The sequence below is a fragment of the Acomys minous genome (genome assembly GCF_964271855.1).
Source record: "Acomys minous genome assembly, chromosome: 2".
NCBI lineage: Eukaryota > Metazoa > Chordata > Mammalia > Rodentia > Muridae > Acomys > Acomys minous.
In genome coordinates this window covers 99,689,437-99,705,067 of record NC_140484.1, presented here as the reverse complement: position 1 = coordinate 99,705,067, position 15,631 = coordinate 99,689,437, and the positions used below count along the sequence as shown (strand labels likewise).

Below are 15,631 nucleotides of genomic sequence, written 5' to 3'. Positions count from 1 at the left end.
CAAATACACTCCCTCAAATATAGTGTGCCAGTTCCTTCCTGAAGCCTGGATGCCAGATAATTGCTTTAACTGTCTTATGTTTTAGAGGCCCCATGACAAGTCTGTGAGGATGGTGCAATATCCTTACTTTATAGCAGACTCAGCTGAGGCATAGGGATCAGTAATTTTCATTGTAGCCACACTTACAACATCCAAGTTTCTTCAGAGAAGCAGAAGCAGCATCAGTCTGTTTTTCTGTCTCCCTTTCTCTCTCTCTCTCTCTCTCTCTCTCTCTCTCTCTCTCTCTCTCATGTGTGTGTGTGTCCCTTTGCACCTTAAGGAAATTGATTTTAAGATCTCAAAGGGATTTCAAAACCTATGTATGCTCAATTCCCTTCTATGACATGGCGTAGTATTTTTATTTATACTACACATACCCCTCTATATCTGTTTTTTATTTTTAGATAGGGTCTCCCTACATAGGCCTGACTAGCCCAGAGCCTGCAGGCAGAACAGGTTGGCTTCCGATGCATTGTGATTCACCTACCTTGGCCTCCCTAGTACTGAGATTACAGGCCTGCGTGGCAGCCATTCTGTACCTCTTAACTCATCCCTCAATGAGTTACAAAGAATACAATGCAAATTTTGCTGTTCTTATTGCAGTTCTGAGGGAATAATGACAAGGAGAAAATGTCTGTTAATGTTTTGTATAGACGCAATTCTTGAAACTATTTTGAGTTGAGCTGGAGGGATTGCTCAGTGGGTAGAGGCACTTACCTCCTAATCCGAGAACGCGAGTCAACCCCGGGGACCTACATGGTAGAAAAAGAGGACTGAGTTCTGCAGCTGTCCTGTGACCAGATGAACATGCCAGAGCCCACACAGGTGTGCGTAGCAGTAATAACTTCAACTTTGTTTTATCTGTTTGGCTGAAACTGTACATGTGAAATGTGTGGTCTTGGAAGGACAACTGTACAATTTTGAAGGCCCTAATACTGATGGGATCACATCTAGGGTGTTAGGGATCGAAGGTTTCTATATATGGTGTGTTCTAGAGGTGTTTGGTCCATAACACATGTGATTATACCAGCAATTGGAGAGGAAGTGGCTCCATTTTAGAGACGATGCTTTTGAAGAAATGATGCTGTGAGCTGCTTGATGCCCTCCCTACCCATGATTCTGAAGTTTTAACTCAACAAACACTTGCTAAGTGCTACTAATGCCAGCTGTGCACTGGCTATCCAGGTGGGAAGAGTGTGTCTGTGAACCAGTCAGAGTTTGCAGAGGGGGATTAGGAGGTGAAGGAGTGTGTGCTCAGCAGGAGGCCAATCCCAATGTCACCTCCAGCACAAACAAGAATAAAAGTACACATAAAGGGATATAGGCAACCTCTGGCTCAGCAGCACTGTGAAGATGTCTGGGCAGTGCAAAGGGCAGAATAAAGGATGTCTCTCAGGCACCAACATTGGTGTCCCCTAGCTGCAGCAACAGTGAGTCAGCAGAGGACCTAAACTGAATGGAGGATGACCCGTAGGAAACATGCTGCAGCCCTGGGTATGCTGGGAGAAGATTGTGCATCTTACTGAAGCCGGGCCAGGATCCCTGCTTGCTCACAGTGTGAGGAACACCTACTGTGGATGGTTTGCTTCCTTGGCTTCCAATGACTGTGAGTCGGCGGGAGGTGTAGAAAGAGGCTGCCCACTGTGGACTCCTGTCACTACTGAGATCCCTGTGCTTGAGGGACTGTTGACTGTGCCAGTGGGCAGACTGCAGGCCTCTCCATGTCTAGAGAGAACTATGGCCTCCTCTTCCAAGATGCCCTGACACAGAGACATCCCCTCCCCATGCCAAAATATGATCCATGATAAAGAGTGGTTAGGCCTAAGGCTCCTGCCACCCCATATTGGGTACAGGTGGGTCAAGCTGCCGCAGGCCTATGGTGGTGTTAGCTACGCTGGTGTGGCTATAGAGGCTGTTCAGGAGGGAACAGGGTGTGAAGACCCCTATGGGTGTGTATATAGCAAGAAGGTAGTCACACAACAGTCCAGAGAATCATTTAAGAGAGTATACAGCTTCAAGGCCAGAGAGAGCTGGGGCTGTGGAGCTCCTCAAATGACATAGAAGTCATTATGGCTTCTGGTGGAACCAGAAGAGATAAGACAGAAGGACAAACTGCTGAATAAAATTGGAAGGCTTAGACTGCAGGCCATGGGGATGAGATGTTCTCCAAAGTAGCCCCACAGTGGTACTTAATGTGTAAATGAGAAAGCACTCAGTGAAGGAAGCAACATTCTCCATTGCCTGGTCCCCCTGTGACAGGTTAGGCTGAATGTCCCTCAGCACAACTGTGCTGGGAGGCGGGGCTCCTGGGAAGTGACTCGGCTTAGATGAAATCACGAGAATAGGGGCCTCATGATAGAATTATCACCCTTCCAGGAAGAAGCAGGTTCTCTTCCTCTCCACACCCATACACAGCAGACAGGCCATGGAAGGATGCAGCAAGAAGGCATCCATTGGCAGGGAAAGAAGGAGTTACTGGACACAAAATCCACCCACATCCTCACCTCGTGTTTGTTGCTTTTAGTAGCAAGAAAGATAAATGTCTGCCATTTAAGCTACCAGACTTTGCTGGTCTACTGTAACAGTCCAAGGTTAGTAAGTCAGGTAGGAATCCAGATCTTTCTGGCTTACACCTATTTTGTTTCCAAATACTTGTTTGACCCAGGACTCAAGACTTTCTTCAATCAATGTGTTACAACAGGCCACGGGAGGGCAATAGCCTAAACATACAGGTAGCACCATGGGGTCCAGTGTCTCCTCACACACAAGCCAACCTTCTCTTCAGTTCAGCCAGGCCACTGATACTAAATTCTGATCCAGGAACCACACCTGAATCAAAGAATCAGGGATGATGTTTATTAGACCCGAAGCCACAGGCAGTGTGGGAAGGCTGGCACAAAGTTCTGGTATTTGTGGCCAGATGCATATAAATAACAGAAGTCCCCAAATGACACTGAACAGTCAATCACCCTGGCATATACAAAGATGTCTCCCACGAGTGTCCGCTCACCAAAGGTTATCAGACCACTCCCCTTGATGGTGCTGAGGGACTTCAAGTAGGTATTGCTGCCTCTTGGAACTTGCAGAGTCTGTTGAGCATAGTAACAACATGGCTCATGCTCTGCAGCTCTTACACTTCATCATGTATTTGTTGTACATTATCTCATGACATCCCTTAACACTCGGCAGTAGATCACATTTAGCCCCACTTTCAGCTGAATAAACTGAAAATGAGAGTGATGATGTTAATTATTAACAGCAAGACACACAGGAAGTGATAGGAAAGTGACTGAAAATCCAGGCTCATTGTTTGTTCTCTCCTTTTAAGACAGTTAGCTAACACTTATTCATCCATCCATCCATCCATCCATCCATCCATCCATCCATCCACCCATCCATCCATCTATCCATATGTTGATCCTACCATATATCCTCTGTACCCTTGATATAATGGGCTTCGCAAATTCAGCAAAACAGACCCTTCACAGCAAGGACTTGAAGCTAAGTGGGATGGTAAGGTTTTGTTTGTTTTGTCAACTTAACATAAGCAAGAGTCATCTGGGAAGAGGGAATCCCAATGGAAAAAACCTGACCCCACCAGATAAGGCTGTAGGAAAGTCTGTGGGGGTATTTTCTTGATTAATGATTGAGGTGGGCGGGCAGTTGGTCCTGGAAAAAAATATATATTGAGCAAACCATAGAGCCAGTAAGCAGCTTTCCCTATGGTACTGGCCTCTAGTTTGATTGCTTTCCTGCCTTGACTTCCCTTAATGATAGATTGTGACATGGAAGTAAAAGCCAAATAAATCTTTTCCTCCCCAAGTTGCTCTGGATGTGCACATTAACAGGAAGAGAACTACTACACTGACTGGGAAGCATGTGGCACAGCCATGTTTTCAAGGACTCAAGTCTAGGGATATACCAGGTGAGTTCTCAGTACATGCAGCAGGTCTGAGTGGACCCAGAGGGTAGAGAGGAAGCAGAAATAAGTCCCAAGTACAAATCTGCATCTCCCTTGGGATTATGAGCAGAGGCCGACATGACACACTGCCCAAGCCAACAGTTGTCCACCAGCAGCAGAAACAGCGCTCTCTTAGAAGGGGAAATACTGTTCTGTGAATGCACTCCCAGACCCATGAAGACATTGCTCTACCCCCTAACCCAGGGCAGAGCTCTGCCCAGTGCAGCCCACACAAACTGAAACCCCAAGGGGTATTTCCCATGCGCTCAATTCCAGCCATTTGTCCTGTTGCTCAAATAATGCTCATTTCCTTCTTTGTCTCATTAGCACAGGCTCAGCCTTTATACATGAAAATGGCAGCCGATTTTGGGGAGGCCTTATACACTAGCTATGCTGGCTAAGTATGTCTTCTAACAGCATTCATGTTAGGGTACTTGTTATTCCCTCCACCGGCCTGATGGAAATACAAGGTGGTCAGTAGATTTTGCTTATTATCAGAATGTTCCTGATTTTTAGCACAGGACTTCAGATGAGGCTGAGCTGCAGGATGGAAGGACAGACTAATGGACAAGTGTCCCAGAGGAAGCTAAAAAGCACTACTGATGTAGGTAAGGAATGCCAGAAAAGGGTTGAAAATGCAATGGATAGGGACATAGAACAGGACCTGAATGGCCCTGGCTGGGCTGATGTGGAAGTTTAAGGTATGTCTATCCCCAGACTAACGACCCCAGAAGCTGTCAGGGTCTGCCCTATTGTACCTGAGGCCATAGAAGCCGACTGCGGCTCACCTGAGCCGTCCTTGTTTTTAGCGTCTTCCACATTCAGTTTTACCACCCTGTGTACTCAGTACACTGAGAATCGGAGGGAGGTTGAGCCTAGAGCTCATCATATGGGAGAGGTCTTGAGGCCTTAGGACTGTATGATGTCACCAGGAGCAAGACTTTCAGGACCTAGCAATACAGCTAGCAGGGTCAGAGAAAGCACCCCATCCCAAGACCTTCATGCTCTGTTTGAAGGATGCCTCCAAATTTCTGTTCTAGTTTCTTGGAGACAGGCCTGGGTCTTAGTCCAGCTTTCTGTTCCCAGGTCCTTCTGTGTCACAGACTTTTTTTTTTTTTTTTACCAGAGGTCTAAGCAGAGAGAGCTGGGAAAGCAGCACCATACCTAGCTCATACCCGAGGGAAAGAAGGCCCAGGGTGTAGTGTGATTGCTCCTGAGACTTCTGATGAGCAGGTGCCTAAGGTAACTGCTCACTCCTACTGACAGGAGCTATCTACCCTCAAATTACCCAGGCTGCAGAGTACTACAGCCCCAATGGACTCCTGAGGCCTTCAAATGCTAGGCCAGAAACAACAACAAATAGCCATCAATCAATCTCAGTTTGTCTCTGTCTCTGCCTGTCTCTCTCTGCCGCAGTCTTTCTCTTTCCCTTCTTCCCTCCCTCCAACTTCCCCACTAATGCTGCCTATTATTCAGCAATTTTATTATCTGAAAAGAACAGAATCAGATTTCTGCAAATTGTTACAGAAAGCGGATACAACCAGCAACTGCACCCTACAATTAGTTCTCCTAAGGAGCAATCACTGGGGCCCTGGGGCAGAGCTAAGGCAGAGCCAAGACCTGAGTCAGCCTCCTTCTGGCTTTTGGGCAGATGTAAGGACAGAGCTTTCTTGTAGCCCTTGGGCACTGGGGTCCAGGAAGGTGCTTTGCCCACACCAGTCAGACAGGCCTGCAGGACTAGCAAAGGCTGGCTCCCTGCCTAACAGCAGGTGGCAGCAGGCAGCCACAGAAATCAGAATCCCCAGAATGCAGTTCTTCCAAGACCTGAACAGCTTGAGGCTCCATAAGACAGCACTAGGCTGTTCCCAGCAGTCCTCATCCAGGCTACTAGTTAGTTAGTATGCCATCACAGACACATGAAGGTATTTTCTCAAAAGATGTAAAGCTTCCTTGTTGAACTAATAGCAGTATTTTAAAGTATCACTTTTAAAAATAAAGAAATTACAGGAAATTGTCTACTTGGCATATGTTAAGATTTTCTGTGGATAAATTGTGTGTGTGTGTGTGTGTGTGTGTGTGTGTGTGTGTAGAGAAAGAGAGAGAATATGCACATGGGAATGTCGGAGTGTACACAGGCAACACGAGATTATTAAACTATTTTAAATCTATGACTGAAAACCAAGAAAAATCAGGATGCCTTTAAATCTTGAACCTATTGTATATGGAAGCTTTTTTATATAAATACTTATATTACAACATAATAAATGTGATAGTTATTATAAATTTAGATGACAACATACATGTATATACATACACACACACACACACACAAACATATATATGTATACTCCAAAAAGCTGTCATCCACACAGGAAAGGTTCAGAATGCTCACAATGTGATAATAAATTATACAAGCTTCGTGCGCTAACAGTGTGTTCTTCATTTTGCTAAAAAATGTTTGCTATACATTATATATGTAAAGGTTCACATTAGAAGTAAAGTTACTGCTGGGGCAGGTTTGTGATGTGAGATTAAGAATACTACGAGGCACATATGACACTTCACATGCAAAATATTTTATAGAAAGATGAAGAAATACAGTCATAGTTATTGGTATTTAGGCACTGGAGGGTAATTTCTGCTTCTCTACTAAAGTACTACAACTCTGCTTTCAGAACAATTTACTCAAGCCTGGATTCAACCCTGACTGGGAGCTGGGTAACCACTGCAGGGGGTTCCCAGCTCTAAGGCCTGGAATTAACATCCAAGTGCAGCTCCCTGGGCTCTGGCCATCTCAGGGGAAATTGAGTCTGGTTAGAGAACAGTCAGCTAGCAGGACTTTTGTGGGTAAGGTTTGATTGAAGGAGGTGAGAATGCAGAGTTGAAAGCTAGTAATCTGCACAAGCAAAGATGGTGTTCTAGAGGAGACAGAGGCTGCTCAGAGGAGCCTGAGCTCCCAGGTCATTCAGCAGACAGCGGACTGGAGCTGCCATTTTCTGATTTATAGGCCACACAGTATCTTACCTCTAACCATAGTTACTCTGCTCAGAGCATGGCGACAAGGCAACCTTCACTGCAGTCTGTGTTCCTTCAAAATCCTAAAGTGAATTATAAAAAGTAAAAATGGCCATTTTCCTTCTAATTTTTCTACATTTACAAAACACTCTTAAAGCTGAAAATACTTAAAAAAAAAACTCAGTATGTTGCATTTGATGTTTGCTACTTACTGTCCTGAAGCCACTGATTGCTTGATTTCCCTGAAAATCAGCTCTCAATATACCACTCTCCCTGCACAGCAGCTGTGGAGCCATTTCTCCTCTGTTATCCAGGATACCAGGATCTACAGCCCAGGGGAAGAGCCACTGTGTTCCTAGTCCCGAGGCCCCAAGGACGCCACACAGAACAACAGAACTGTCGTTATAACCTGAGGTTGGCTGACTGAGGCTGTTGGCCTCATCTCAGGAAGTTTCTACAGAAAACCTGAATCACAGGGACACCACTGTGACCATCTGTGGGCAAGGTGCTAACGCAGGTGAGTGCCAAGGCCTTGGTGGAGCAGGAGCAGGAGCAGGAGGAACCCCATGGAGACTGGCATCACCACAGATGGGTAATGGCACCAAATGTGGAGAGGAAGGATTGGCTCTAGCATTCTACAGCACAGTGGGTGTCCGAGGCTTACTACAATTCGGGATGTAATTTGCAATACCTGGAGGGTCTGAAGGCTCCCAGCACATAAAAATAACAATTTTAAACAAGATTTCTGGTGTTTTGAGTGAGAATGGCACCCAAAGGCCTAACCATTTGACTACTTGGTCCTCAATTGGTGGAATCTTTTGGAGGCTTGGAGGTGTGGCCTTGTTAGAGGAGCTGTGTCACAGGAGCTGGCTTTAGGTTTCAAAAACACTCCAGCATCCCTAGAGAGCTCTCTGCTTCTTGGTTACAGATAAAGATGTGAGTTCTCCACTATTCCTGCTGCCATGCACTCCCTCCATCATCATGGACCCTTACTCTCTGGAGCTGTAAGCCTCTGTAAACACGTTCTTGGTCATGGTGTTTTATCACAGCAATAGAAAAATAACTAATACAAGGTGTAAATCACCCCACACGGATAATTATACAGCACATGTAGTTGATTATATATAATAGTCATAAACATGTCAATTAAAATTTTAATTTAATTTTAGGAAAAGGGTACCTTTTAGCATGAGCAATAAGCTCTGAACCTGGAGAGGCACGATGCAATGCTACATACGGTATGCGTGTAACACAAACCCAGTACCTCCTCATGGTGGTTGAGATGGGTGTGATACCTAGGGACAAGCTTAACCAACCCTCCAAACTGCAGTGGGGTAAAGTGTGAGTGGAGGACGAGATAAAACCTAAAACATATGGTGTCTTGCTTGAAATCTGTTAATGCAACTTAGCTTTAGTACAGTGGGAAGGGTTTCAGCCCTGTACAAACTCACAGGACTCCAGCTTTAAGGACACATACACACACACACACACACACACACACACACACACACACACACACACGTACATGTGTTAACAGGGCTTCACATTGATCCCTTGAATTATACATCACAATGGGGGAGCCAGGGGAACTTTTCCCTTGCTGAATTTCAGAGCTGGCTCCCTACTCCTTCCTGACTACCCTTCTGTGACTGTACCTTTCTCTTTCCACCCTCTGTTACAGACCTCAGTATGTGGCACTGATGGGGTCTGGCCACCGCCGCTGCGTATTTCCCCTGTCCTCCTCTCTTCCTCATGATGGGACTAGGGGCAGGCTGGCTCAGATCTCAGCCATGCCAGAGTTCCCTGTCCAGAGGAGTCATTACATTGATGATTCCATAAACGCCATCCCACCAGTGCTACGTCTGTTAAAGTATCAAGGATTAATGTAAAGATCAGGTGTGTCCATCCAACTCTGCTGGGAAAAGTAAGGCCCATGTCTCTGTCGACCCCTGGGGACTAAGCACTGACGAGCTACTGTATAGTGACTTATAGAAATCTTCACAACATAGACAAAATGGATCGTTAACAAAATAGTGGGGACAACATGGAATAACTACCCAGAAAACTGTGCAGGGGCCAGGGAAGAAGTCAGGTGTCAGAGAGCAACTGTGCAACTGTGTGCTACAGTAGCTCCTCGGCCAGCTGGACCTTGGAATGGCCGGGAGCCACAGCACACTTATGCTTGTTCGCTCCTGAAACACAGCTACCGGGAAGGTCATAGGAGGCTGTTTAACCTTTAAGGGGGGTCTGGGGTCAGGATGAAGGCTGAAAGCAAGCCCCCCAGGTGCTGCCATGTGGAGAAGGGGGACCTGAGCCTGGCTGGGGATCCACTTACCCCAGCCTGTAACCTGGAGAGTGCACACAGGCCATAGTGGCCTGTACTGGACGCTCCCAGGAAGGTCCTGGAGCTCTGCTTGGTATCCTCCCAACTCTCCCCAGTACCCATTGAATGCTACAGAGTCATCTATCATATACGGTCTTGTATACAAAGAGGCCAGCTTGGGATCTACACATGCCTATCTCTCTTCCTTCTCTCTGAGCTCCATCTAAACCCAACATCCCCAACAACAGGAGCCAATATATACACATAACTCATTAACACTAATAGATGCAGGCCGCCAGTCCGGCAATAGAGCCAAGGGTGAGGGGAGTGGCATGCTGACGTTTACCAAGGCCCCTTCTGCTTCTGGGAAATTTCCAGTAATGTTATTCAAAATGACTTAAAGATAGTTTCTGTATGGAAATAAACACAAAGCATATCATAGATTTGGGGGTTCGGGGGTTTGCCTAGGAATTATACTCTAGCTAACATATCATAATGACACCAAAGTGCACAGTGCTTTGTGAAAAGGTCCTAACTTCCAGGCTCTAAACTGCTTGAGGTTTATTCAGTTCAGACAACTAAGAAAGTTTCCTAGGGTTAAAGGTTTTGGTAAGAGTTGAGTTGGTGACACAGGCCTGACATACTGGCTATTTGGAAGGCTGAGGCCAAAGGACTGAGGTTTCAAGGCATGTCTAGGCTACAGAGTGAGTTTGAAGACAACTTGGACAATGTAGTGAAAAACCTGCCTAAAAATGAATATCTAAGAAAGAGCAGTAAGTGTTCTATTGTTGTGAAGAGACACAGTGACCAAAGTAGCTCTTATAAAAGAAAGCAGTTAACTGATGCTTCTTTACAGCTGTAGAGGTTTAGTCCCTTTCATCAAGGTAGGGAGCACGGTAGCACACAAGCAAACATGGTACTGAAGAAATGGCTGAGAGCTCTGTATCTGCATCCGCAGATAGCAGGAAGATAAAGACACTGGGTCCAGCTTGGGATTTTGACATCCCAAAGTCCATCCCCGGTGACATACTTTCTCCAACAAGGCCACACCTCCTAATCCCTCTCAAGTAGTGCCACTCTCTGATGACCAAGAATTCAAATATATGAATCTATGGTGACCGTTCTTATTCAAACCACCACAGGAATATGTCTTAGTGGTAGATATTTGCTTGCCATGCAGAAGGGCCTCAGCTCCATTCTCAGTATAGAAAAATACAAGGTGTTGTGTCGTGTCAATTTTGGAATTTTGCATTTCTTTTAAAAGTGCAACAGTATTATAAGGACGTTTTCATTTTAATCCCAGGTGCGGGGATTTGGGACTGCTTCACAGCAGATGACTATGATTTGCCTTGTGCTCTAGCAGAGGTGTGATTTTTGCCAGCTGCAGATAGTTTCTCTGATTGTGGGATGTTTGGAATTCTGGGGACTTTTCAGAGGGTACATAAATGCATGCTAGGGACCCAAGAAGCACTGTGAGTTGTTGGGCAGTGGTTGGATGTTGTTGGTTGCTGTAGGTCATGGTTTGTCACAGTGTGCTAAGTAGTCATGTGCAAAGAAACGAGAAGAAGATCACGCTTGCCCCAAGGAACTCAGTCCCCCTAACAACATAGACCACTCCCTTTCCTCTCTACCACTTTTTAAACTCTCCTATCTAGTGTTAGGGTGTTGAAAAGGAAGAAGAAAAAGGGTGGAGAAGAACCCACAAATTAACAAACAGCAACTACAGTATTGGGTAATATTTTCGCATTATTGGCACACTTTCCTGGACCTCATTCAGTCGGGAAGTGTGTGCTTCACTTTGTAGTGATCTGTGGTCTGGCTTTTCCCTAGAGCCTCGTTTATGTGGTGCTCAGGAGTTTAGAGTAGCACATTTGGACAAATGGGAAATTCTCAATGAATCGCTAAATCTGTTCATTTTGCCAACAACACACCAAAGAAGAGAGTATTCTAACCCAACTTTTCACCCACAGGAAAACAGGTCAAGCTCAATTGGTATGTTGAACCAAGCGTTTGGGCCTTTTGCGTTCAAACAGACCTATTGCAATTTCTATTTAAACTGTCTGCTTTCATGCAGAGTCATCTGGAGGGTCTGCACAGCCCAGAAGTTGGGGACCTTTGTAATTCTGAATGCAAAGGCAGAATACTCCATTACTTACCCACTAAATTTGTTCAGCCTTTGTCCTAAGGACACACATAGAAAATGATTCATAATGTTGTAATGATAACATATCAAAATCATACCAAGAGACATGACCACAGGGCACTTTTCAGTTGCTGAGAAACAAGCTAAACCTGAAGAAGCAAGTTTCACTGTGGGAAAGGGTGCTGACCTCTGAGGCCCGTCCCTGCTAAGTCAGCTCTGAGGGCATGGTAGAACTCGGAGGAGACACATCCAGGCACAGATACACGGGCATGCTGCCCTGCCCTTACTCCACTCTGTCACTGGGCTGTACACGCTTCCTTTTGCAAGAAGTGGGTGGGGCCTTTGTCTCCACAGACACTAGAGCTGTCCCCTCTCTCACTCACAGAGCACAGTGACTCTGAGCCAATTCAACACATTTTAGCTTCCTTTATATGATACTTCCCATGTCTCTTTGTAACTACTGCCTAATTTAATCCCTATATAAGCTTAGTAGGTCCTACTTTACAGCTAAAATTTACCTAAGAAGCCAACTTGCTCTTAGATCTATGAGAATGGTCCCTCCATCACTGAATTCCACATTTCTGTTCCTCACTATTCTCTTCTAACACACACACACACACACACACACACACACACACACACACACACACTCTCACACTCACACTCACACTGTTCATCTGTGAAGAGGACCCACACAGGTTTGAGACTCTGTCCACGTGAATCACTGTGAGTTACTAGTCTTTGCAGTTTATGAATGTGTTAAATGTGTCTTTTTAATTCTTATATCAAGCTCCCATGTTCCTACTGGTAATTTCTCTGTCTGTCTCCAAATTGCCTGAAAGTGCCATTGCACAAAAGGCAGAAACATTTCCAACCTCTGTTCCGGCCTTCAAATGGATAAGGACTGCCATTCAAGGCTTACAGTCCTTTTGACAGGTTTACAGCAAGAGTTACCACAGGCCTCTGGTGGCAAAGCTCCCTCCCCCATCTTCTCTAGTGCTTGTCTGGCACACACGCAGCAGCAGAGACCATGGATGCCTTTCTTCTAATAACTACACTAAGCTTAGGTCCCTTACATTTTTTCCACATAACAAACGGATAGGAAACCATAAGCCTAAATAAACAAATTGAAGAGAGACGGAGAAAGGGAGTGCGAGAGAGGCTGGATTCTCACAGACTGCTGACAGGCGTAAGTACCCTGTCTTTTTACCTAAATCGTCTCCAAGGATTGAAAAGAGACTTAGCAATGTAGAGACCCTCTGCCTGCCACATGCTGATTTGTATGTACTGATCTGCCCTGCTATCTCGAACTATTTTCATTTATCTGTTGAAGCTGTTGATCTCTGAGTGGGTAGTATTTTTACTTAGAGAAGGAGCCAGGAGAAAGAACATCCCAGTATTTTGTCACACAGTTGAGCTAGAAATGTCTAGATGTGACCAGACTGAACAGCAAGGAGCAGCACAGCAAGATACAGCAGTAGGGGTTGGAATGTTGATGTCTCCCACAGGCTCAGGTGTTTGAGTACTTGGCCCCTAGTTGATGGTACTGACTGGCTAGGCTGAGAAGGTCTGGCCTTGCTGGGGGAAGCAAGTCAGGGGGTGGAGATGGGTTAATGTTTCAAAGCCACACATCATTCTCAATTCTCTCCCGCTGCTTCCCGCCAGCAGTTTAAGATGTGAGCTCTTAGCTTGCTGTTCCAGATGCCGGGTTTGCCTGCCGCCATTCTTCCCCAGCACGGCGGTGATGGGATCTTACCACTCTGGAGCCATAAGGACAAATAAACTGTTCCTTCTATAAGTTCACTTTGTCATGGCGTTTTCTCACAGCAATAGAAAAGTCGTTAATACCACAGCCAAGAGTACAGTAACGGCACTTTATATTTGTGGGTAACTAGCAGCCACTTAATTAGTCTCAAGGACCACTTTATAGGAGAGAATTCATGCCTAGTCCTGTGAATGTAAGCAGCTACCTGTGGCTGCTGAGGTCATGGACTGTAAAGCAGAATATACCAATGCCAACTTCCTAAGCCAGTCTAACTGCAAGCTGCACTCTGAATACCTACCCTTCTATGTATAGGCTATTTCAGAAATCCACAACTGATCACTGTGGGGTTCCCAGCTCCAAATGTTACATCCACAACACAATCTCTACCATGGGACTTAGGGAAAAACAAACAAGATGGGGCAGAAAGATTCTAAGAGCCAGAGGACCAGGATGCCTGCTACAAAACATTGTCTTCTCTATATGACAGGGGTTGCAACCATAAATCTTAACAACATGATTGCCTCCAATGAAAGCAGTAGTTGACATTCCAATATGAACAAGGAAAATCTGTCACAGAGCTCCAAGCCTAGACGAAGAGCTATAAGCAATTAATTACTGCTAAGAGAGGGAGAATAGGTTTCCTTTTGGGATGAAACCCTTAGTAGGTTATCCACTCCTAAGATACATGTACATATGTATTTAGCAGGTGCCCTATCTATCTATCTATCTATCTATCTATCTATCTATCTATCTATCTATCTATCATCTATCTATCTATCTATCTATCTATCTATCTATCTATCTGTTATCTATCCATCCACCCTCTCTCTCAGCCTTCCACCTTGTTTTTAGGAGCAGGGTCTTACATTGGCCTAGAGTTTGTCAAGTATGTTAGGTTGGCTGGCAAGTAGGTTCGGGGGACTGAATTGATTTTTTGTATTTGCCTTGTAAATACATTATCAAAAATTCTATTAAAATAGCCAACTTATTACCAACTCTCCCTCCCTCCCTCCCTCCCTCTCTCTCTCTCTCCCTCCCTCCCTCCCTCCCTCCCTCCCTCCCTCCCTCCCTCTCTCTCTCTCTCTCTCTCTCTCTCTCTCTCTCTCTCTCTCTCTCTCTCTCTCTCTCACACACACACACACACACACACACACACCAAAGCAAGGAAGTACATGAACCAAAGCCAGATTCCTAGTGGAATGATTCTGCACTTCGGTTCCCTGAGTCCCTGTGGAGCAGAGCAAACACAGTTTAACACCAGCAATACTGTCTTTAGGTTCACAGCAAAAACCTTATCCCCTTGAACACTTTTAGCTACCTTGGGTGAAACATACTTTTAGACAACAGTTGGTAGATGCAGAAGGCACTTGATTAGTTTAGTCCAGCCCAAGTGTGGATTATTCTTCATTCTGAGACTCATGGCTTTCTGGATAATTCCTTGTCAGTCCCAGCTGTGGAGGCACCTTGCATTTACCATGGGCCTTGTTTTACATGTTTAGAAGTTTAAGAGTAGGAGAGCATGGTATTGATTTTGGTTTATTTTTCAATTTTTAGTTACTTTTATATGCATGAGTGTTTTACTTGCACACATGTCTGTACACCATGTACATGACTGGTGCCCTCAGTGGTCAGAACACAACATTGCTTTCCTAGAACTGCAGTTAAGGACTGTTGTGAACCATCACATGGGCGCTGGGAACTGAACTTGGGTCCTCTGCAACAGCAATGAGTGCTCTTCACTGCTGAGAATCTCCTCAAGCCCTCTTCCCTTATGTTTTTGAGACAAGGTCTCAATGGGGCACATGCTGGTCTCAATCCTATCCTTCTGCCTCAGCCACCCAAGTGTTGAGATTTACAAGTATACACCATTATGCCTGGCTGTGCTTTCCTTGATGCATTCCACAACAGGGCATCACATCCTATTCTTGGCAGGAGTCTAGCTGAAAACTCCATTGCTGTTATAGACAGAATTGTGTCTTTCAAATTCTTATGTTGAATTCTTAGCCACTAATGTGACTATATTTGGATATGGCTCTTTAAGAAGGTACCAAAAGATACCTTCTGTCTGTCTGTCTGTCTGTCTGTCTGTCTGTCTGTCTGTGTTTCTCTGCTCTTCTCATTGTCTGTTTATCCTTCTTTCCCTCCTACCTGCCAACCATCCCTCCCTCCTTTCTATGTATGTCCTAGAAGATGCTACCTGAAGTCACAAAGACAAGGTGGCTTTCTGCAAGCCAAGGAGGTGACACAGTCATTAGAAACCTAGATCTGTAACTTTCATCTTTCAGAACTATTAGAAAATAAATGTATGCTGCCTAAGCCCAACAAGACTAACCCCACAACCATAGGTAGTGCCAGAGTCTTCCATGTCTACTGCCAGAACGATAC

General features: G+C 45.2%; 1 protein-coding gene across 4 annotated transcripts in view; it reads right to left on the bottom strand.

Annotated features, from left to right (window-relative positions):
* Positions 1 to 15,631, bottom strand: part of OTUD7A (OTU deubiquitinase 7A) — a 317,547-nt gene that overhangs the window by 250,854 nt on the left and 51,062 nt on the right. Inside the window, exon 2 of one of the 4 annotated variants that reach the window (XM_084755965.1) lies at positions 7,025 to 7,098. The exons of the other annotated variants lie outside the window; for them this stretch is intronic. The gene's annotated coding sequence lies outside the window, so the exon portion shown is untranslated. The remainder of the gene's footprint in view (positions 1 to 7,024; positions 7,099 to 15,631) is intronic. 4 annotated transcript variants of the gene reach the window in all.